General features: G+C 49.0%; 1 protein-coding gene across 5 annotated transcripts in view; it reads left to right on the top strand.

Moving 5' to 3' along the window:
- The first annotated feature begins 17,794 nt into the window (after nt 1–17,794).
- Nucleotides 17,795–23,640, top strand: part of rxrab (retinoid x receptor, alpha b) — an 89,858-nt gene continuing 84,012 nt past the window's right edge. For 2 of the 5 annotated variants that reach the window (XM_072566100.1, XM_072566097.1), the window contains exons 1-2: nt 17,798–17,997; nt 20,243–20,342. The gene's annotated coding sequence lies outside the window, so the exon portion shown is untranslated. Of the gene's footprint in view, nt 17,998–20,242; nt 20,343–23,640 lie in introns of all 5 variants that reach the window. The other 3 variants (XM_072566101.1, XM_072566098.1, XM_072566107.1) reach the window with 2 other exon arrangements.

Genomic DNA, 23,640 nt, shown 5'->3' with positions numbered 1-23,640 from the left:
CAAGGAGCTTCGAAATCAACGTTTCGGGTAAGGCTTTTGCCCGAAACATTGATTTCGCTGCTCGTTGGATGCTGCCTGAACTGCTGTGCTCTTCCAGCACCACTAATCCAGAGAAACACAGAGCCAGCCACAGACACAGACACAGACACAGGTCCGGGGGAACACATCGACTTGTTGCACTGAGCCTCGATATTAAAGCTTCAGGCTGAATCTATGGACTTATGACTTTGAGGGGGGAGGCAGAATGTGACTGAAACTCCTGAAATCTGCTGAAAGAATAATGAGTCCGTGCCCAAAACACAGGAGTCACTCTGTCTGTAGAGGTTCCTCTTACTGAGTAATCAGAGGCGACTGAACCATTTCACTTCCTCATAGCTCAACTCTGATTTACAAACCCACACCCACCCCTGTCACTCACTATTGATTCCTCCCTCCCCCCCAACCTCCTCCCTCACCCTCAACCACCTAATGTCTCCAGTACTTCTCATTCAGAGAGCTGGCCAAGCCCCTCGGCTGAGTTTGATCTTATCCAGAAATATCAACCTTTTCATTGTGAAGAGGAAGCTTATGGGCCAGGCACTGCCCTGATCACTGTCTGTCTGACTCTGGGTTTGCTCACTTCGTCTTTTCCGGTGGTTTTGAAATAAATTGGTGCCAATGTGGGGGAACAGAGAGGAAGGAAGTCCTGCGAATCTCGAACTCAGTCTGTGTCAGAGTTTCAATCTCCACATTAGCACCGAGAGCCAGCTCACAGCTCATAGGGCCAACGCTGTTAGAGATTAGGAACCATCTCAACTCCCACGTCCATGAACTTGGGCAGTCACTAAACTGACTCATTCAGTGAACACAATCTCCCTGAAATAAGATTAAGATCAAATGGCCCATTGAGCTGTAAAACAAAGTGGTAATGGAGAAATGTTTGAGACTGGAAGGTGACAAATCCCCAATGACCATCACCTGAGAGAGTTGGAAGAGATGGCGGATGTTAGTGGTTACAATGGTGACCATCAATTAATGCTGCAACACGGCCTGCAGATTGGAATGTTGTAAATGGAACCGCACTGTTTAAGATTGGAGAAAGAGAAAACAGGAACTACAGTTAGCCAGATGTCAGGATCAGGAAAAATAGTAGGATCTATTACAGAAGTGTTGATTACTGGATATTTCAAACTTAGAAAATAATTGTCTGATTGGGAAGGGTCAGCATGGGTTCATGAAGGAGACTCTTCTTGACAAACTGGTATGTTCAGAGGGTGTTTCTAGCAGAGTCGATAAAGGTGTCACAGTAGATGTGGTGCATTTAGATTTTCAGAGGGATTTTGACAAAGTCCTACGAAAGGGGTTCATAAACAACATGAAAGTGTTTCGGATTGAGGGTAATACGCTGGCATGGATTGAGGATTGGTTAACTTGCAGGAAACCAAGCAGGGAGAAATGGTTTGCAGACTGTGAGCTGTGTGGTACTGAGAGGCTGAGGTCATGGGACCCAGCTGTTCACAAGCTGTATCTGAGACCGGGGTGGGGGGGGGAAGTGGGTGGGGCCATGTCTGAGATCTGGACGGGGGTCTGTTGTGAAATTTCCAAATTTGTGGAGGATACAAACCTTGGTGGGAATGTGAGTTTTGAGGAGGATACAAAGGCATTTTAAGGGATTTAAAGTCTGAGTAAGTAGGAAAGAGCATGGAGTGTGTACGTAATGTGGATACGTTTGTGGGGTTAACAACTTTGGTGGGATGAAGGAGCTGCAGGGTATGTTTAAACTGGTGAAGGTTTGGGAAGTGTCAATATCCCAAAGGAACCTGGGTATCCTTCTTCAGACATCACTGGAATCGAACAAAACTATCTGCAACAAACACCTCGGAAGGGAAATGATATGTTAGTCTTTATCCCGAGAGAATATGAGTACGAGCAACAAGACCTTGTTTCCATTGTATTGAGCACAGTGCGGTGGCAGTTGGAGCAGTGAGGGCCAGTACTACTGGAGCGCTGCACTATCGGAGGGTCGGTGCTGAGGGAATGCCGAACTGTCGGAGGGTCAGTGCTGAGAGAGTGGGCACTGTCGGAGGGTCAGAGCTGAGGGAGTGCCGCAATATCGGATGGTCAGTGCTGAGGGAGTGCTGCACTGTCAGAGTGTCAGTGCTGGGGGAGTACCGCACTGTCGGAGGGTCAGTGCTGGGGGAGTACCGCACTGTCGGAGGGTCAGTGCTGAGGGAGTGCCGCACTGTCAGAGTGTCAGTACTGAGGGAGTACTGCACTGTCAGAGGGTCAGTGCTGAGGGCGTGCCGCACTGTCGGAGGGTCAGTGCTGAGGGCGTGCAACACTGTCGAAAGGTCAGTGCTGAGGGAGTGCCGCACTGTCAGAGGGTCAGTGCTGAGGGAGTGCCGCACTGTCGGAGGGTCAGTGCTGAGGGAGTGCTGCACTGTCGGAGGGTCAGTACTGAGGGAGTGCTGCACTGTCGGAGGGTCAGTACTGAGGGAGTGCCGCACTGTCGGAGGGTCAGTGCTGAGGGAGTGTCGCACTGTCGGAGGGTCAGTGCTGAGGGAGTGGGCACTGTCGGAGGGTCAGTACTGAGGGAGTGCCGCACTGTCGGAGGGTCAGTGCTGAGGGAGTGCTGCACTGTCAGAGGGTCAGTGCTGAGGGAGTGCTGCACTGTCAGAGGGTCAGTGCTGAGGGAGTGTCGCACTGTCAGAGGGTCAGTGCTGAGGGAGTGTCGCACTGTCAGAGGGTCAGTGCTGAGGGAGTGTCGCACTATCGGAGGGTCAGTGCTGAGGACGTGCCGCACTGTTGAATTATGAATGTTATGACTAGTGTCACGGATCATTTCGATAAACACTTTCTCCCACAGTCCGCCATGTGATCAAAACCAGGGGAGGTGATGAATGGAGTGATTATTTTCGGTGAGTGCTGTGTGTGAAATGTAGCTGGTGTCAGTTGTTTCTCCTCTGTGTGATGGATCAAGCTGCGCTAAATCTGAGCTCTACTCCCCTGGGATCGGCCTGTCCTTGTGCTCCTTGCTGTGTCAGTGTGTCACTGGCTGTGAATAGGGAGAATGTTGGCTTTCTGCTCTTTCCCACTCGCCTGCTCCATTCTCTCAGCACAGTCAATGTTTCTCTGTGTCCTCATGGAGCTCTGCTTTTTGATGGATGTCATTATAATTGTATCCTGTTGTGACTCTCCACAAGAGTGTACAAGATGCTTTGAGCTCTTTGTGGGACAGGGTCACGAGTTGACTTGGGCTTTCTGCTGTGCCCACTGACCCCTGAGAAGATGGGGTTCCCCACATGCTCTCAGTCAGATTCTGCAGCTAGTTTGTGATGAAGAGGAAAGTTTCCGATTGCAGCTGTAACCTCACTTAAAATGCACAGGGAGCATTTCTCAGTGATGCAGACTGGGCTCGTGTTTAAAACTGTGAAGGTCAGGACCAGGGTTCCTGAATCATTGGAATTCTGCAGAAACTGCTCCCTCCCATAATCAGATCACTCACACTCACAATCTCCAACCCCCAGCCCCAGAGCCTCCCACTTTTCTGAAGAAGGGTCACTGGACTCAAAATGTTAACTCTATTTTTTTTCTTCATAGATGCTGCCAGACCTGCTGAGTTTCTCCCGCAATTTCTGTTTTTATTTCAAGGTTCCCTCACGTACCTGCAATGTTTCCATCCTCTGTTTTTTTTTGTGTGACTTAAACCAGTAATTCATGTTGTGACATTTTGTCTGATCCAGAGTATCCTCTAATCTGTCAGAATTGATCAAACGACAACAACAACAACAAAAGTCTGAACACTTTCTGTCTCATTGGTGAGAGTCACCGAGCAGGGAGACAGTGAGAGCTGCAGATGCTGGAGATCAGAGTTGAGAGTGTGGTGCTGGAAAAGCACAGCAGGTCAGGCAGCATCCAAGGAGCAGGAGAATCGAGATTTTGGGCCGGAGCCCTTCATCAGGATGGTATGATAATGTGACTCACTCAAGGAGTGACAATGATGACACGTCCTGCACATGGGCTCCATCTGAGTCATGTGTAGTGCCCATGATTCCCGACACACCACAGGATGGGCCTTCCACTTGGCCAAGCAGCCTTGCTATACCTTAAGCTTGCTTTTAACATGCTTTTTAAAAACTGTTTACTAGAAAATGGAGATTAGCAGAAAGCAAAAATTAAGCTCAGATCAGCTCTCTGGTTGCCCAGAAATTGTCTCTTTCCCTGTGCTAGCTTTCAGAAATTCCAGTCTTTTTTTCAAAATGAGAGTCCTCCAGATAAGGATATAGACCAATGACAAAGTCTACAAGAAACAATGCCCTCTATTATGAATGTCGAGATGTGAAAGATGCCTCAGCAGAAAAATGAACTGAATATCGTTGTATACATGATTGTACATTGGGTTAACAATGGGGGTTACATCTTGGAGCAAGCTCTTGTCTGGTTCTGAAGGACTTGATGTTTTAGTTACATTAAACTCCACCCATTCTGTCAGTGTCACATACAGGCTCTGATTGGAGTCAGGGAGTTGTGCTCTAGCCTTTTTAGCAATGAGTTATGTTCTGCACAGCTCTCACAAGTACACACAATTATGCTTGATTAGTAATGCAGTTGTAATTATTGTTGATCGGGATGTGGCGGTGCTGGTGTTGGACTGGGGGGGACAAAGTTAAAAATCACACAACACCAGGTTATAGTCGAACAGGTTCATTTGGAAGCACTAGCTTTTGGAGCACTGCTCCTTCATCAGGTAGCTGTGGAGCAGCATCACAAGACACAGAATTTATAGCAAAACATCACAGTGTCATGTATGCAACTGAGAAGATATATTGAACAAACCTAAATTACTGCTCAGAATGGGTTGCAGGCATCAGTTCATTAATATGAACTTCTTCCAAATCACATTTTTGAGATAACTTAAGGTTTTATAAACAAGCAGCACTCTGAAAGCTTGTGCTTCCATATAAACCTGTTGGACTATAACCTGGTGTTGTGTGATACTTATTGTTGTTATGGCAATAACCCATCTTGGGAACTAACAAAGACACTAATTTGGTAAAAATTCTATGGTGCCATTTCCTTGACCACTGATCATTGAACACGCTCAAGACTAAGTACAGAAAAAGGAAGATTGGTGGCAGTGAACTGCCTCAAACAACCCTTATCTAAGATGCGATGGTGACAGAATCCTGAATGACTTACTGACATAATGACCGAGTAGACAAGGGAAACGGTTCTTTCAAATAAAGTTTACGAAGTGAGTCCAGCTGGGAATGTAACTTTTAAGAATGGAATCGAGGAACTGCTGGGAGATTCTCTGCATGAAACCTTGGAATGTTGTATCATGGACGATGCTAAAGAAGCTTCAACGAGGGAGAATTCAAAAGGCAAAGATGCAAGTCACCTGGGAGCATAACAAATTCAAGATCCTGGAAGACGCAGTTGAGGTAAAAGTACAATGAGAGTGTGGTGCTTGCTTCTCCAGAGGATGTCTGAGTCAAAAAGCATTGGTATATTTAAGGTGAAACTGGGTCAACAAAGAAAGGAGAAATGTATTGAAGGATAGAGTGATGGGGTGGGGGTGGGGTGGGGAAGGAGGCTTGATCTGAATAGAGACGTGCACATGGAGCAGATGGGCTTAAAACTCATTTACCCGAACTGTGACTTGATGCAACTCAACTTAATGGGTCACTGCGCTTTGGACCTGCAATAATTCCATCTTCTCCTTCTCCCACCTCGCTCCTTTCAGCTTCACACATGCCTTTCCCCAAGCCCAGAGTCTCTGAAACACCAAGCTGATGGAGGTGACTGTCAGTTCCTGGCTCCTGAGCAGCTCTGAGTATTAATTTTTCATTCTGGTCTCTTGCAGCTTTGCTGACTCACTCTTTGTCTCAGTCTGACACAGGGGCAGATGCACAAAGCCCACCCAGTGTTGAGAGGGAGGGGGTCTGCTCTGTGTCATAAGGAGTGTAAGATGGATGGGGTCTCTGCTGCATGATTGGAGTCACATTATGGGAAGTTGGAGGCTGGAATGATTGACCCTGGGGTAAGGGGACAAGGGGAGAGGTGTGTGTTCAGACAGCCATCAATCATCGTCAGCGATAACTCATTACTCAATATTTTATGACAGGGTGAGTATGGGAAAGCCATAAAGCTGAAAGGTTTTCATTGCAAGCTAAAACACAAGTCTCTCTGCACAAACAGTGAATGCCCCTTACAGGTTTAACCGACTGTGACCCTGAGGCTGCCTCTGACAGAGTAACTCAATCAGCAGAGAATGGGGGGTGGGGGGAGCTTTCCCAAGATCGGACCCAATCACCAGCAACATCACGAGTCACAGCTGTCCAGGCGAGATTTCTGACCCAACAATCAATCTGTTCAATCTCCAACACCTCATCCAGTCCCTACACTTCCTCCCTGTCTCTGTAACCCCCTCCAGCCCCTACACCCCCTCCCTGTCTCTGTAACCCCCTCCAGTCCCTACACCCCCTCCCTGTCTCTGTAACCCCCTCCAGTCCCTACACCCCCTCCCTGTCTCTGTAACCCCCTCCAGCCCCTACACCTCCTCCCTATCTCCGTAACCCCCTCCAGCCCCTACACCCCTCCCTATCTCCGTAACCCCCTCCAGTCCCTACACCCCCTGTCTCTGTAACCCCTTCCAGTCCCTACACCCCCTCCCTGTCTCTGTAACCCCCTCCAGCCCCTACACCCCTCCCTATCTCCATAACCCCCTCCAGTCCCTACACCCCCTCCCTATCTCCATAACCCCCTCCAGTCCCTACACCCCCTCCCTATCTCTGTAACCCCCTCCAGTCCCTACACCCCCTCCCTGTCTCTGTAACCCCCTCCAGCCCCTACACCCCCTCCCTATCTCCATAACCCCCTCCAGTCCCTACACCCCCTCCCTATCTCCATAACCCCCTCCAGTCCCTACACCCCCTCCCTATCTCCATAACCCCCTCCAGTCCCTACACCCCCTCCCTGTCTCTGTAAACCCCTCCAGTCCCTACACCCCCTCCCTGTCTCTGTAACCCCCTCCAGCCTCTACACCCCCTCCCTATCTCCATAACCCCCTCCAGTCCCTACACCCCCTCCCTATCTCCGTAACCCCCTCCAATCCCTACACCCCCTCCCTATCTCTGTAACCCCCTCCAGTCCCTACACCCCCTCCCTGTCTCTGTAACCCCCTCCAGCCCCTACACCTCCTCCCTATCTCCGTAACCCCCTCCAGCCCCTACACCCCCTCCCTATCTCCGTAACCCCCTCCAGCCCCTACACCCCCTCCCTATCTCCGTAACCCCCTCCAGTCCCTACACCCCCTCCCTATCTCCATAACCCCCTCCAGTCCCTACACCCCCTCCCTATCACCGTAACCCCCTCCAGTCCCTACACCCTCTCCCTTTCTCTGTAACCCCCTCCAGCCCCTACACCCCCTCCCTATCTCCATAACCCCCTCCAGTCCCTACACCCCCTCCCTATCTCTGTAACCCCCTCCAGTCCCTACACCCCCTCCCTGTCTCTGTAACCCCCTCCAGCCCCTACACCTCCTCCCTATCTCCGTAACCCCCTCCAGCCCCTACACCCCCTCCCTATCTCCGTAACCCCCTCCAGTCCCTACACCCCCTCCCTATCTCCATAACCCCCTCCAGTCCCTACACCCCCTCCCTATCTCCGTAACCCCCTCCAGCCCCTACACCCTCTCCCTTTCTCTGTAACCCCCTCCAGCCCCTACACCCTCTCCCTATCTCTGTCACCCCCTCCAGACCCCTACACCCCACCCTATCTCTGTAACCCCCTCCAGCCCCTACACTCTTCCCTATCTTTTTAACCCCCTCCAGACCCCTACACCCCTCCCTATCTCTGTAACCCCCTCCAGACCCCTACACCCCTCCCTATCTCTGTAACCCCCTCCAGCCCCTACACCCCTCCCTATCTCTGTAACCCCCTCCAGCACCTACACCCCCTCCCTATGACTGTCACCTGCTATAATTATATTCTTTTGAACCTCTTCCATTCCAGTCGCTCTGTGGTTAGTGGCTGTGTGTTCAGCCTCCTGGGCCTTGAGCTGTGTGCCTCCCTCACTGAGCCCCTTCGCCCTCAAACAACTGTGAATCCTGAAAAACAGCAATTTAACCAGAAGGTGCTGGAAAGACTCAGCTGGTCTGGCAGGATCTGTGGAGCGAAAGCAGAGTTAACATTTTAGGTCCAGGTTGGAGCTAGGAAAAGGTTGGTATGATGGTAAAGACAGGGTGTGTGAGGGGGCAGTGGAGTTGGAGCCCAGAGAGAGAAACACAGAGAGACAGACGGAGGAATGGCTTAAACCTGGGGGGTGTTCATTGCTACTAATTGGCATATTCAACTTTCTCTCTGTGCTCCTTTTGGAAATTCCATAACCTATCATCAAATTCAAACACCTTCAATTGGATTTATTAAGGAATTGTTAAATAACAGTCTGGTGATGCACTTTGGGATATTGTGAACGTTAAAGGTGCTATATGAATGTGGTTTGTTGTTACTGTTGCAGAGAGTGGGATGTTGCCCACAATGTCATGAAAAAACCCCACAAATTGATTCCTTTAATCACCAAACACACTGAAACACACATGGGGAGTGCCGCCCTGTCAGGGGACATTACTGAGGGAGTCCTGCCCTGTCAGGGGCCAGTACTGAGAGAGTCCTGCCCTGTCAGGGGCATTACTGAGGGAGTCCTCCCCTGTCAGGGGCATTACTGAGGGAGTCCTGCCCTGTCAGGGGCATTACTGAGGGAGTCCTGTCCCTGTCAAGGGGACATTACTGAGGGAGTCCTGCCCATGTCCAGGGGACATTACTGAGAGAGTCCTGACCCTGTCGGGGGCATTACTGAGGGAGTCCTGCCCTGTCAGGATCCATTACTGAGGGAGTGCTGCCCTGTCAGGGGCATTACTGAGGGCGTGCTGCCCTGTCAGGGGCATTACTGAGGGAGTGCTGCCCTGTCAGGGGCATTACTGAGGGAGTGCTGCCCTGTCAGGATCCATTACTGAGGGAGTGCTGCCCTGTCAGGGGCATTACTGAGGGAGTGCTGCCCCGACAGGGGGCATTACTGAGGGAGTGCTGCCCTGTCAGGGGACATTACTGAGGGAGTGCTGCCCTGTCAGGGGCATTACTGAGGGAGTGCTGCCCTGTCAGGGGCATTACTGAGGGAGTGCTGCCCTGTCAGGGGCATTACTGAGGGAGTGCTGCCCTGTCAGGATCCATTACTGAGGGAGTGCTGCCCTGTCAGGGGACATTACTGAGGGAGTGCTTCCCTGTCAGGATCCATTACTGAGGGAGTGCTGCCCTGTCAGGGGACATTACTGAGGGAGTGCTGCCCTGTCAGGGGCATTACTGAGGGAGTGCTGCCCTGTCAGGATCCATTACTGAGGGAGTGCTGCCCTGTCAGGATCCATTACTGAGGGAGTGCTGCCCTGTCAGGATCCATTACTGAGGGAGTGCTGCCCTGTCAGGGGACATTACTGAGGGAGTGCTGCCCTGTCAGGGGACATTACTGAGGGAGTGCTGCCCTGTCAGGGGACATTACTGAGGGAGTGCTGCCCTGTCAGGATCCATTACTGAGGGAGTGCTGCCCTGTCAGGATCCATTACTGAGGGAGTGCTGCCCTGTCAGGATCCATTACTGAGGGAGTGCTGCCCTGTCAGGATCCATTACTGAGGGAGTGCTGTCCCTGTCAGGGGCCATTACTGAGGGAGTCCTGCCCATGTCCAGGGGACATTACTGAGGGAGTCCTGCCCATGTCCAGGGGACATTACTGAGGGAGTCCTGCCCTGTCAGTGGGTATTACTGAGGGAGTCCTGCCCTGTCAGAGGACATTACTGAGGGAGTGCTGCCCTGTCAGGATCCATTACTGAGGGAGTCCTGCCCTGTCAGAGGACATTACTGAGGGAGTGCTGCCCTGTCAGAGGACATTACTGAGGGAGTCCTGCCCTGTCAGTGGGTATTACTGAGGGAGTGCTTCCCTGTCAGGATCCATTACTGAGGGAGTGCTGCCCTGTCAGGGGCATTACTGAGGGAGTGCTGCCCTGTCAGGGGCATTACTGAAGGAGTGCTGCCCTGTCAGGATCCATTACTGAGGGAGTGCTGCCCTGTCAGGGGCATTACTGAGGGAGTGCTGCCCTGTCAGGGGCATTACTGAAGGAGTCCTGCCCCTGACCAGGGGGCATTACTGAGAGAGAGCAGCAATGTTGAAGATGAAATTATTCCACAGAGGCTGGTATACCGTCACCAAGTCATTCGTTATTTCCATGTGGAGAGTCCTGGAGGCTGATCCAGCTCCCTCAGAGCCAGCGCTCAATGTGAGCATAGTAGCAGGATAGCTCAGTGGTTAGCTCTGTAGCCTCGCAGCCCTAGGAACCTGAGTTCAATTCCAGCCGCAGGCAACTCTCTGTGTGGAGTGTGCATGTGGACAGAGTGAGGAGCGTGGTGCTGGAAAAGCGCAGCAAGATGAGGAGCAGGAAAGTCGACATTTCAGGTGTAATCCCTTCGTCAGGAATGAGTCTCCCTGATGACGGTCTTATGCCTGAAACGTTGATTCTCCTGCTCTTTAGATGCTGCCTAACCTGCTGTGCTTTTTTAGCAACACATTCTCCCCGTATCTGTGTCGTTTCCTCCCACAGTCCAAAGATGTGAAGGTTAGGTGAATTGGCCAAACTAAGTTGTCCATAATATTCAGGGATGTGTAGGTTAGGTGCATTAGTAATGGGTAAATGTCGGGGAATGGGTCTGGGTGGGTTACTCTTCAGAGGGTCAGTGTGGATAAGATGGGCCAAATGGCCTATTTCCACACTGTAGGGATTCCTGTTTATATCTGTCTGCATGGTTAACAGCCCCAATCAGGGAACTCATATTCTGTGAGATCCAACTAGCTGACCTTGTTATAATGACTGCAGGGGGCATTACTGAGGGAGAGCACCATTGTCTACAGCCTGGAAAAGGCCCTTCAGCACATTGACTCTATCTCAGTCAAAAACAACCACCTAACTATTCTCATCCCATTTTCCAGCACTTGGCCCATAGTCTTGTAGACTTTGGCATCACAAGTGCAAATTTAAATAATTTTTCATGTAATGATTTTTTTTTTGCCTCTCCCAATCTTACAGATACTGAGTCCCAGACTCCCATCATCCTCTGAATAAGTTTTTCTTTGTATCCCTCTAAATCTAAATCTCCAGCCCCTTCCCTTCAGTCCATGCCACCTGGTCATTGACCCTTCATCAAGGGGACACGTTCCTTGCTGCCTACCTATCTGTGCCCCTCACCATTTTCTCCATCTCAGTCCTGTCCCCTCTCAGTCTCCTCAGCTCCAAAGAATACAACCCTAACCTGCCCATTGCTGGAACTCTCCAGCCCAGACACCACCCTGCCAAATCTCCCCTGCACCATCTCCAGTGAAGTCACATCCCTCTTAGCACAATACTCTAGCTGTGGCTTAACCAATGTTTTACTCAGTTCCACCCAACCTCCCTGTTCTGAAACTCTGGGTCTTGACCAATAAAGGCAGGTCTCCCACCAGCCTCCTTGACCACAAGTATCCACCCCCGAGAACCCTCTGATCCTCTGTACTTCCCAGGGTGCTACTGTTTATCATGGATTCCTTTGCCTTGTCTGTCCTGCCCAAGTGTATCACCCTCACACTTATCCAGATTGAATTCCATTTGTCACTAATCAGTCCATCTGACCAGCCTGTCTACATCCTCCTGCAATCTAAGGTTATCCTCAGCACTGACCCTCTGACAGTGCGGCACTCCCTCAGCGCTGACTCTTTGACAGTGCAGCACTCCCTCAGCACTGACCCTCCGATAGTGCGCACTCCCTCAGCGCTAACTCTTTGACAGTGCGGTGCTTCCTCAGCACTGACCCCCCGATGTGCGCACTCCCTCAGCGCTGACTCTTTGACAGTGAGGTGCTCCCCCAACCACTGACCCTCCGGCAATGCGGCACTTCCTCAGCGCTGACCCTCCGACAGTGCGGCACTCCCTCAGCACTGACCCTCCAACAGTGCAGCACTCCCTCAGCATTGACCCTCTGTCAGTGCGGCACTCCCTCAGCACTGACCCTCTGACAGTGCGGCACTCCCTCAGCACTGACCCTCCGACAGTGCAGCACTCCCTCAGCACTGACCCTCTGACAGTGCGGCACTCCCTCAGCACTGACCCTCCGACAGTGCAGCACTCCCTCAGCATTGACCCTCTGTCAGTGCGGCACTCCCTCAGCACTGACCCTCCGACAGTGCAGCACTCCCTCAGCATTGACCTTCTGACAGTACAGCACTGCCTCAGCACTGACCCTCTGATAGTGCGGCACTACCTCAGCACTGACCCTTTGATTGCATTCTCAAGTGTATGGAGTGTAGATTAAATTTACAACCTGCTGACTGAGCTGAGAGTGCACACTGCAGTCAGTTGAGTGAGAGCACATCTCTGTGACATACTGTTAGGCAGAGAGCAGACTATAGCAGGACACTGGGCAGCCTCCCAGGGAATGGTCCCTGCCTGTTGGGGCAATGTGAATCTGATTCCTTCCCGTGCTAGGGATCAGTGAAAAGTGGCCTGTGTTGTGTCAGTCCCTGTCAATGAACAGTGTGAGGAGGAATACAAGTCGGATAAAATGTTAAACACTAATGATTTGCTGAAACATTACCCAGGGTGAGACTTGGTTTAAAATCTTTAAACAACATTTGTCAGAAGATGAAAAGGAAAGCTGGTAAACTTTGCAAAACAAAACCTGTCATTGTTTTGCAATAAATGTGAAATTAAAATCAAAAGTTGGAGTTTTTGTATTGAGGAACGGTTTTGTGCTGTTAATCTGACAGGCCCTCGGGTCCCTGATGAGATTAATGTGTCACTTCGGCCCTTGTGAAAGGAGCTGGGAGATGGGTGGGGAGCTGCTGAATGCAATTCTGCTCAACATTCAGTCAATACTGGCCATGGAACGATCTGAATATAAGGATGAGACTTTCAGAAGTGAGGTATTGTAGATCTTGGGAGTTGCACTGGATCATTGGGCACAGGGTGAATGGGACTTGCTACTGTTCAGGACACAGGCTGCAGAGTATTGGCTAAACCCTATGGAGAATGGCAGCTGGGGGACTGTGGTCAGAAGGTGGCTTATTTTTAAGCCTTTTGAATGCAAAAATTCTGGATGAAGCTGATTAAAGCTGGGGTAGAAGTGACTTGTACAAGAAGGATGAATTGCACCTGAATTGGAAGGGGACTAATATACTGGCAGGGAGATTTGCTACAATACTCAGGAGGATTTAAACGAGTAAGGTTGGATGGGGGTGGTGGTTTTGTGGCACCCAGGGGGATAGTGAGGAAAGAGATCAACCTAAGACTGGCACAACTGGGGAAGGAATGAGTCAAACAGTCAGGGCAGGCAGGGACAAAGCAGAGAACAAGGTAGGACTGATCAATTAAACTGCATTTACTTCGATGCAAGAGGCCTAACAGGGAAGGCAGATGAACTCAGGGCATGGTTAGGAACACAATTGTACTCCATGACCACCTGATGAAGGAACAGCGTTCCGAAAGCTTGTGCTTCCAATTAAACCTGTTGGACTATAACCTGGTGTTGTGTGATTTTTAACTTTGTCCACCCCAGTCCAACACCAGCATCTCCAAATCAGTGTGTTAATGTGTGTGTATGTGTGTGTGTATGCAAGTGTGTTATAGAGTCACAGAGTCATAGAGATGTACAGCATGGAAACAGACCCTTTGGTCTAACCCGTCCATGCCGACCAGATATCCCAACCCAATCTATTGCCACCTGCCAGCACCCGGCCCATATCCCTCCAAACCCTTCCTATTCATATACCCATCCAAATGCTTCTTAAATGTTGCAATTGTACCAGCCTCCACCACTTCCTCTGGCAGCTCATTCCATACACGTACCACCCTCTGTGTGAAAAAGTTGCCCCTTGGGTCTCTTTTATATCTTTCCCCTCTCACCCTAAACCTATGCCCTCTAGTTCTGGACTCCCCGATCCAAGGGAAAAGACTTTGCCTATTTACCCTATCCATACCCCTCATAATTTTGTAAACCTCTATAAGGTCACCCCTCAGCCTCCGACGCTCCAGGGAAAACAGCCCCAGCCTGTTCAGCCTCTCCCTATAGCTCAAATCCTCCAACCCTGGCAACATCCTTGTAAATCTTTTCTGAACCCTTTCAAGTTTCACAACATTGTTCCTATGCAAGTGTGTTAAGGAATGTGTGATTCCTGTGCAAGTGTTGCTTGACAGTCAGCAGCAACCACTACCATTAAAAAACAAACCAAAGAACTGCAGATGCTGGAAATCAGAGACAAAACTGCTAGAAAAACTCAGCAGGTCAAGCAACGCCTGTGGGAAGATAAAGCAAAGTCAACATTTGGGTCCAGTCACCCTTCTACAGAACCACTACCATCACTTTACTGATGTGGACGAGCCGGTGTTGGACTGGGGTGGACAAAGTCAGAAATCACATGAAACCAGGGTATAGTCTAACTAATTTATTTGCAATCACAAGCTTTTAGAGCACTGCTCCTTGGTCAGGTGAAGTGAAGAGAAGCATTCAGGCACAGAATTTATAGGTAGAGAGATCAAAAGACTGTACAAATGGTGTGAGTGGAGTGTCGACCCACTGAATAATAAGTATTTGCAGGTGATCAAAAGTGTCAGGCGGTGAAAGTAAAGTGTCAACAGCTGAATAGCAAGTGAAGGGATGATTTATAATTTAATTAATTGAGGCACACAGAAAATTACAAAATATTTAAAATAAGGGTGGCATTCTGGCTCAGTGGTTAGCACTGCTGCCTCACGGTATCAGGGTCCCAGGTTCGATTCCAGCCTCAGGCAACTGTCTGTGTGGAGTTTGCACATTCTCCCTGTGTCTGCGTGGATTTCCTCCGGGTGCTCCGGTTTCCTCCCACAATCCAACAATGTGCAGATTAGATTAATTGACCATGCTAAATTGCCCATAGTGTTAGGTGCATTAGTCAGAGGGAAATGGATCTGGGTGGGTTACTCTTTGGAAAGTCGGTAGGGACTGGTTGGGCCAAAGGGCCTGTTTCCACAATGTAGGGAAACTAATCTAATGGCTGGAATGACATGATAGGTATGTGAGCCTTATGCTGGGAGTTTAACCAAAAGAAAATCTAAAACTATACAAACTAATTGAGGAAAAGCGATTTTAACAGATTATCAAGACAATGCTGTCAAAACAGAACAGTAAGAAAGATTTTACAAATACAAAACAGTGTGGTGGGGTCACATGCAGTGTGACATGAACCCAGGATCATGGTTGAGGCCATCTTCATGGATATGGATCTTGGCTACTAGTTTCTGCTTGGCGATTCTATGTTGCTGTGTATCTTGAAGGCCACCTTGGAGGACGCTTATCCAAAGATCAGAGGTTGAATATCCTTGACTGCTGGAGTGCTCACTGATTAGGAGGGAACATTCCTGTCTGGCGATTGCTGTGCGGTGTCAAAAAGTGTGGTGCTGGAAAAGCACAGCCGGTCAGACAGCATCCGAGGAGCAGGAGAGTCTGCATTTAGACCATAAGCTCTTCATCACATTCCTGATGAAGGGCTTATGCTTGAAACATCAACTCTCCTGCTCCTCAGATACTGCCTGACCTGCTGTGCTTTTCTAGCACCACACTCTCGACTCTGAGCTCCAGCATCTGTAGTCCTCACTTTCTCTTTATTGTTGTGTGGTGTCCATTTGTCCTTTGCAGTAGTGTCTGCATGGGTCTGGATTAGTGGTGCTGGAAGAGCACAGCAGTTCAAGCAGCATCCGAGGAGCAGTAAAATCGACGTTTCGGGCAAGAGCCCTTCATCAGAGAGCCTGAAGGGTGGAGAGATAAATGAGAGGGGGGTGGGGTGGGGAGAGAGTAGCATGGAGTACAATAGGTGAGTTGGGGAGGGAATGCAGGTAATAGGTTGGGGACGGGGGGGGGAGGGTGGAGTGGATAGGTGGAAAAGGAGATAGGCAGGTTCGACAAGTCCAGACAAGTCATGGGGACAGTGCTGAGCTGGAAGTTTGGAACTAGGGTGAGGTGGGGGAAGGGGAAATGAGGAAGCTGTTGAAGTCCACATTGATGCCCTGGGCTTGAAGTGTTCCGAGGCGGAAGATGAGGTGTTCTTCCTCCAGGCGTCTGGTGGTGAGGGAGCGGCGGTGAAGGAGGCCCAGGACCTCCATGTCTTCGGCAGAGTGGGAGGGGGAGTTGAAATGTTGGGCCACAGGGTGGTGTGGTTAATTGGTGCGGGTGTCCCGGAGATGTTCCCTAAAGCGCTCTGCTAGGAGGCGCCCAGTCTCCCCAATGTAGAGGAGACCGCATCGGGAGCAACGGATACAGTTTCCTCATTTCCCCTTCCCCCACCTCACCCTAGTTCCAAACTTCCAGCTCAGCACTGTCCCCATGACTTGTCCTACCTGCCTATCTTCTTTTCCACCAATACACTCCACCCTCCTCCCGCCCCCAAGCTATCATCTTAATCCCCTCCCCCACTCACCCACTGTACTCCATGCTACTCTCTCCCCACCCCCACCCTCCTCTAGCTTATCTCTCCACACTTCAGGCTCACTGCCTTTATTCCTGATGAAGGGCTTTTGCCCGAAACGTCGATTTCGCTGCTCCTTGGATGCTGCCTGAACTGCTGTGCTCTTCCAGCACCACTAATCCAGAATCTGGTTTCCAGCATCCAGTCATTGTTTTTACCGTAGTCTGCACGGTCTCGCCAATATACCATACCTCAGGGCATTCTTGCCTGCAGTGTGTAAGATAGACAACATTGGCCGAGTCACATGAGTCACTACTGCATACATGGTGTGGTGTTCCCAGGTGCGATGCTGGGCTCTTCCATCATTGAAGATGGGGATATTTCTGGAACCTTCTTCTCCAGTGAGTCATTTCATTGACCATCACCATTCACAGTTAGATGTGGCAGGACTGCAGAGCTAAGATCTGATCTGTTGGTTGTGGGATCACTTAGCTCTGTCTGTCACTTGCTGCTTATGCTGTTTGGTAGCTTCACCACATTGACTCCTCACCTTCAGGTCTACCTGGTGCTGCTCCTGGCATACCCCCTGCACTCTCCATTGAACCAGGGCTGATCCTCTGGTCTGATGGTTAATGGTTGAGTGGGGGATATGCCGGGCCATGAGGTTACAGATTGTGCTGGAGTACAGTTCTGCTGCTGTTGATGGCTTACAGCGCCTCACAGATACTCAGTCTTCAGTTACTAGATTTGTTCAAAACCTGCTCTATTTAGCACACTATGTTTCATGTGATTCAAGGCGCAAGAGGTGATTTTTGTAGAAGGGGCTGGTTTCTGTTTTGGTAAGGTAAAATTAGATTCCCTACAGTGTGGAAACAGGCCATTTGGCCCAACAAGTCCACACCAACCCTCCAAAGAGTAGCCCACCCAGACACATTCCCCTACCACACATTTACTCCTGACTAATGAACCTAACACTATGGGACAATTTAGCAGGGCCAATTCACCCTAACCTGCACATTTTTGGACTGTGGGAGGAAACCCACACAGACACAGGGAGAATGTGCAAACTCCACACAGAGAGTCACCTGAGGCTGGAATCGAACCTGGTGCTGTGAGGCAGCAGTGCTAACCACTGAGCTGCCCTAAAGGGGTGGTTTTTGAATTTGAGGGGCTAAGGAATGGGTTCTTTCCCGGGATGTAAAGGGTGGTTTCTGTTCTGGGGAGGGAGTGAGGGTGGGGTGTTCCAGGCTTGGGGGTGTGTTGAGCTCTCAGTGTTTCGGGCTGCCCGTGTTGTAAATGATCGACCACATCGAGAGGGCGAGTGTCTCTCCGCCTCCTCCCGGGAGGAGGGAAGTCAGTGAGGGAGGGTTGGAGTGAGAGGGTGAGGCGGCTCAGTCCCGGGAGGGAGGCTCGGAGCAGGCACCGGCACCGGTACCGGGAGCCAGGAGCTGGCGGAGAGGGAGCGGTGTGTCCTCGGGCATTCTCCGGAGAATGTGACCCCCCCTGAGGTATGAGGGTCCCTGTCTGAGGGAGGTCTCGGGATGTGGGGGTCCCAGGGACACAGAGCTCTCTCTGGGCTTCACTGCTTTCAGGGAAAGTGTGTGTTTCTGTGCTGTATTTGTCCTCTCGGCCAGCACTGAATGTTCTCGAAGTTTCTTTTACTCTCTGTGTTTGTCCTGATTGCTCAATCTGAACCTTTAGTAAAAGCCTGAGCTCGGCAAAAAAAAACCCCTAACTCCCAGCTGCTGGCAGTCGGAGCCGGGGGAGGGGGGAGAGCTGCAGTAACTTTTCTCTTTTTGCTGTTTATTCAGCTCACTGGTGTCCCTGTCGCCACAGTAATGGGTGTAAAAATAACTGCTGGATTCAGGAGAGGAGGAGGCTTCCGTCTTTCACTGATTTCACATTCATGGCAAAGAGAGATCATGTCACCTTTCAAATACAGACATGCAGCTTGGTGGATTTTAACCCGTTACTCGCTGCCTGAGATTCGTGTCTTGGTGCTTAGGGTAGCTTTCAGGTTGTAATAAAACAGAAATTGCTGGAGAAACTCGGCAGGTCGGGCAGAATCTGTGGAAAGCAAAACAGAGTTAATGTTTCCAGTTGGTGTGACTCTCATTCAGAAAGTTCAAAGTGTATCTACAGTACTTGTTTGCAGAGAACTTGGCCTGAAGAGTTTGGAAAATGCCGCTGAAGTGTTTACATTGCTTCTGGTTGTGAGTGAGCAGTGTCTCTGGGTGAATCTCCCTGTTCAGTTTGTGTGGGTGAGATTGTCATTAACACCAGGTTATAGTCCAATGGGTTTATTTGGAAGCACTAGCTTTCATAGCGCTGCTCCTTCATCATTAACACCAGGTAGGTGTGGAGATGGACACTGTCACAACAGTGAGATGGTGTCCACTGAATCTATTACTTTTGATGTCGTTACTTTAGAACTGACTATTGCTCTCAGACAGTGTCCTAATACTCAAGGTGCAGGAAAGTGGAATACATGTACGTCACATTTTATTTTTGACTTGATGGGCCGAACGGCTGTTTAATGTATGATTCTTTGACACTGTGCAAATCTATAAACAGAAAATATTTGAGAATTACATTCAGTTTGTAATGTTAACAGCGGCCCTCTCCCTGCAGATGCTGCCTGACCTCAGAATCTCCAGCAATGTTTTGTTTTTAATTTCTAATTTTTAGCACCAGCAGCATAAATTTATTTTTTATATCACACAGGAAAATCCCTGCTCTTCTCCCAAAAGGAGCTGTCCCTCTGTGATTACCCAGTGAGAACCCGGAGAGCTGGGCAAGATGAGATGTATTTTTCCCCTGTCTGACTTTACTCTGTGCTCCGGTCAATGCAAAGGAAACAGGGTCCTAACAGCTTGGGGTCAATCAGGCACATTTGTTTAGATTCTAATTTGTTGGTGTTAACATGTATTGTATAGGCAAAAGTGAGGACTGCAGATGTTGGAAACCAGAGTTTAGATTAGAGTGGTGCTGGAAAAACATAGCAGGTCAGGCAGCATCTGAGGAGCAGGAAAATCGACGTTTCGGGGAAAAGCCCTTCATCAGGAATTGTATAGGTCTATCTGCCTGTTGATATTGACAGCAGTGGATAGGTTACATTGTTGGACGTTTATCATAAATATTGTAAATGTTAAAGCCTGGTCCCTGTCAGTCTCTCACTCACGCCCTCACTCACTCTCATGCTCACTCACACTCACTCTCTCACTCACTCGGTCTCTCTCTGTGCTGACAGAGATGGACTAAGGAAGTGAATGGAGAAAGTGAGGACTGCAGATGCTGGAGATCAGAACTGAAAATGTGTTGCTGGAAAAGCGCAGCAGGTCAGGCAGCATCCAAGGAACAGGAGAATCGACGTTTCGGCATTCCTGAAGAAGGGCTCATGCCCGAAACGTCGATTCTCCTGTTCCTTGGATGCTGCCTGACCTGCTGCGCTTTTCCAGCAACACATTTTGAGCTAAGGAAGTGAATGGGTGATCTTGTCCAACATGCACCAAATCCCATTCAAACCCTTCCTTTGTGCTCACTGACCTACACTGGCTCTTGGGTAAGAAACAAATGGATTTTAAAATGTTTCTTTTGTAATTTAGACCTCTTAATGTCCTCAACTCTTGCTACCTCTGCCTCCACCATCCCCATAACACACTATGATTCTGATGTTGTGAACATCACAACATTTTTAATTGCTCCACCAATGGTGATCACCCCTTCAGCTACCTTTTTTTTATTCATTCACAGGTTGAGGATGTCACTGGTCAGGCCAGCATTTATTGCCCAGAGGGCAGTTGAGAGTCATCCACATTGCTGTGGGTCTGGAGTCACATGTAGGCCAGACCAGGTAAGGATGGCCATCTCCCTCCCTGAAAGACATTAGTGAACCAGATGAGTTTTTCCAACATGGTCACCTTGAGACTCTTACTTTCAGATTTCTGTTGGATTCAATTCTCACCATCTGCCATTGGTGGGATTTGAACCTGGTCCCCCAGAACATGACCTGGGTCTCTGGATCAACAGTCCAGTGATAATACCAGTAGGCCATCGCCTCCCCTCAGAACATTATCTGGGTCCTGGCTACCCCTTCAGCTACCTGGGTCCTGAGCTCTGTAGATCTCTCCCTAACTCTATCTCACCATTCTCCTCTGGTACACTATTTTGTTCGGGTTTGGTGTCTGAGATCATGAGGCCATTGGAAGGTTTTCTGACATTAAAAGTGCAGTACAAATGCATGTCCTTCTGTTGATAAACAAAAAGTGAAATTGCTGGAAAAGCTCAGCAGGTCTGGCGGCATCTGTGCAGAGAATCATAATTGATGTTTCGGGTGAAGTAACCCTTTCTCAACTAACAGTAGCTAGGAAAATGTTGGTTTATATGTAGAGGATAGGGTGGGGGAGGGAGTAAGGAGTAAACGATAGGTGGGGGTAGAGAGAGAAGATGTTGTGGTTCTGTTCGCCGAGCTGGGAATTTGTCTTGCAAACGTTTCGTCCCCTGTCTAGGTGAATAAATTGACTGCATATTGAAGTAAATATATTCAATCTGATGCTCATTTTGGAGAGACAGTTGCGGAATGATAAGGATCGAGGCCTGAATATTGAGGAGTATATGACATTCAAGAAGAATAGGATAAAAAGTGGAGGGGTCACACTGTTAAATCAAGGATAGGTCTAGTGCAATCTTTACAGATGGCCTTGGTTGAGGAGAACAGGATGTGGATCAGTTTGGGTGGGGATGAAGAATATGATGGGAAAGAAGTCATTAGTGGGAGTAATTTACAGGCTTCCTAACAGTAACCACAATGTGGGACAAAATATGTAAGCAAAAATATTGGAACTGACCAAAGAGCAGGTGATATTAGCCCTGACGAAGGGCTCATGCCCGAAATGTCGATTCTCCTGCTCCTTTGAATGCTGTCTGACCTGCCATGCTTTTCCAGCACTTGACTGCAGAGATCTCCAGCATCTGCAATCCTCACTTTCTCTGAGCAGGTGATATTATCCTTGGCATTGTGTAATGTGATGGGATTAATTACTGACCTCTGAGAGAAGGCACTGCTCCATAGCAGTAACGAGAATATTATTGGAAAGGAGAAGGGTGGGTCTAAGACAGGTGTTTCAAGGTTAATTGTGGACACGAAAGTTGAGCCAGCTAAAGGGAACTGGCATTACAGGTTGGGGATTGATCAATTGAGACACAATGGCAGAAGTATAAGGGAATAATTTAGAATATGCAGAGTAAGTACATTCCTACCACAAAGAAATTTTCTAAAGGGAGAATCTATCATCAGGACTTGAGCAAAGAAGTTCAGGAAAGCTTCAACTTGAAGGAAAAAGCATTTAATTGTAGAAAAATGTCTAGTAGATCAGATGACTGGTCAGGATATAAAGAATGGCAGAGAAAGAGTTAAGTGTTAGAGTGCGAGAGGAGCTAGCTCGAAATTTTAAAAAATGGGTAGCAAGAGTTTCTGCAGGTACCTGCAAAGAAGATAAAGTGAGTATTGGTCCTCTCCAGAGTGAGAAAGGGAATTATTAGGAGATAATAGGGAGATGGTGGATAAAATGAACAAATATGTTTCTCTGTCTTCACTCGAGAGTACAGAAAAATGATTCCAGAAATAGCTATAAACCAGGAGGGGGGGGATAGAGAGTGGCACTGAGTGAACTTACAACCTGGACAGGAGTGGGACTGAGCAAATCAATGGAGCTATTGGCTGACAATTCTCTGGGTCCACTTGGATTTTATTCTTGGGCCTTAGAGATTGCTCATGAGGTAGTAGATACCATGGAGATAAATTTTCCAAAATTCCCTCAATTCAGGAAACATTCCCATCAGATTGTAAAGTAGCAAATGAAACCTCTCTGTTCAAAAGACAGAAAACGGGAAACTATAGGCAGTTAGTTTGATATATTTCACCGAGAAAGTCTTACTCATTGTTGTGGCTCTGTTCGCCGAGCTGGGAATTTGTGTTGCAGATGTTTTGTCCCCTGTCTAGGTGACATCCTCAGTGCTTAGGAGCCTCCTGTGAAGCGCTTCTGTGATGTTTCCTCCGGCATTTATAGTGGTTTGAATCTGCTGCTTCCGGTTGTCAGTTCCAGCTGTCCGTTGCAGTGGTCGGTATATTGGGTCCAGGTCGATGTGCTTATTGATTTAATCTGTGGATGAGTGCCATGCCTCTAAGAATTCCCTGGCTGTTCTCTGTTTGGCTTGTTCTATAATTGTAGTGCTGTCCCAGTCGAATTCATGTTGCTTGTCATCCGCCAAAAACGTATACCCACGCAATTTCATCAACAGATGCCTAAGGGAAAGACAACGGAACGAGGACATGCCACAACCCATAAGACAAGCCACACTACCATAAAGAGCATTTCCAAACTGACAGCCAGACTACTGCGACCACTAGGACTCATAACAACACACAAACCAACAACTCACCAGAATGAAGGACCCAATACCCAGCATGAGCAAAACCAATGTAGTGTACAAAATCCCATGCAAGGACTGCACAAAACACTACATAGGACAAACAGGAAGACAGCTAACGGTCCGCATCCATGAACACCAACTCGCCACGAAACGACACGACCAGCTATCCTTAGTATCCACACACACAGATGACAAGCAACATGAGTTCGACTGGGACAACACTATTATAGGACAAGCCAAACAGAGAACAGCCAGGAAATTCCTAGAGGCATGGCACTCATTCACAGATTCAAATCAATAAGCACATCGACCTGGACCCAATATACCGGCCAATGCAGCGGACAGCTGGAACTGACAACCGGAAGCGGCAGATTCAAACCACTACAAATGCCGGAGGAAACATCACAGAAGCGCTTCACAGGAGGCTCCCAAGCACCTGAGGATGTCACCTAGACAGGGGACGAAACGTCTGCAACACAAATTCCCAGCTCAGCGAACAGAACCACAACAACGAGCACCCGAGCTACAAATCTTCTCACAAACTTTGAAGGTCTTACTCATTAAGAAGATAATGGCTTCACACTCAGAAAAATTCAAGGTAATCAGCCAGAGTCAGCATCGTTTTGTCAAAGGGAAATTATGTTTAACTGTTTCTTTGAGTTGTTTGGAGAGCAGTGTGCTGTTGATAAGGGGGAGTCTGTAGATGCACTGCAATTCGA

Source organism: Chiloscyllium punctatum, chromosome 49 (genome assembly GCF_047496795.1).
Source record: "Chiloscyllium punctatum isolate Juve2018m chromosome 49, sChiPun1.3, whole genome shotgun sequence".
Classification (NCBI taxonomy): domain Eukaryota; kingdom Metazoa; phylum Chordata; class Chondrichthyes; order Orectolobiformes; family Hemiscylliidae; genus Chiloscyllium; species Chiloscyllium punctatum.
The sequence above is the reverse complement of the archived record's forward strand: the minus strand, read 5'-3'. Positions and strand labels throughout refer to the sequence as shown.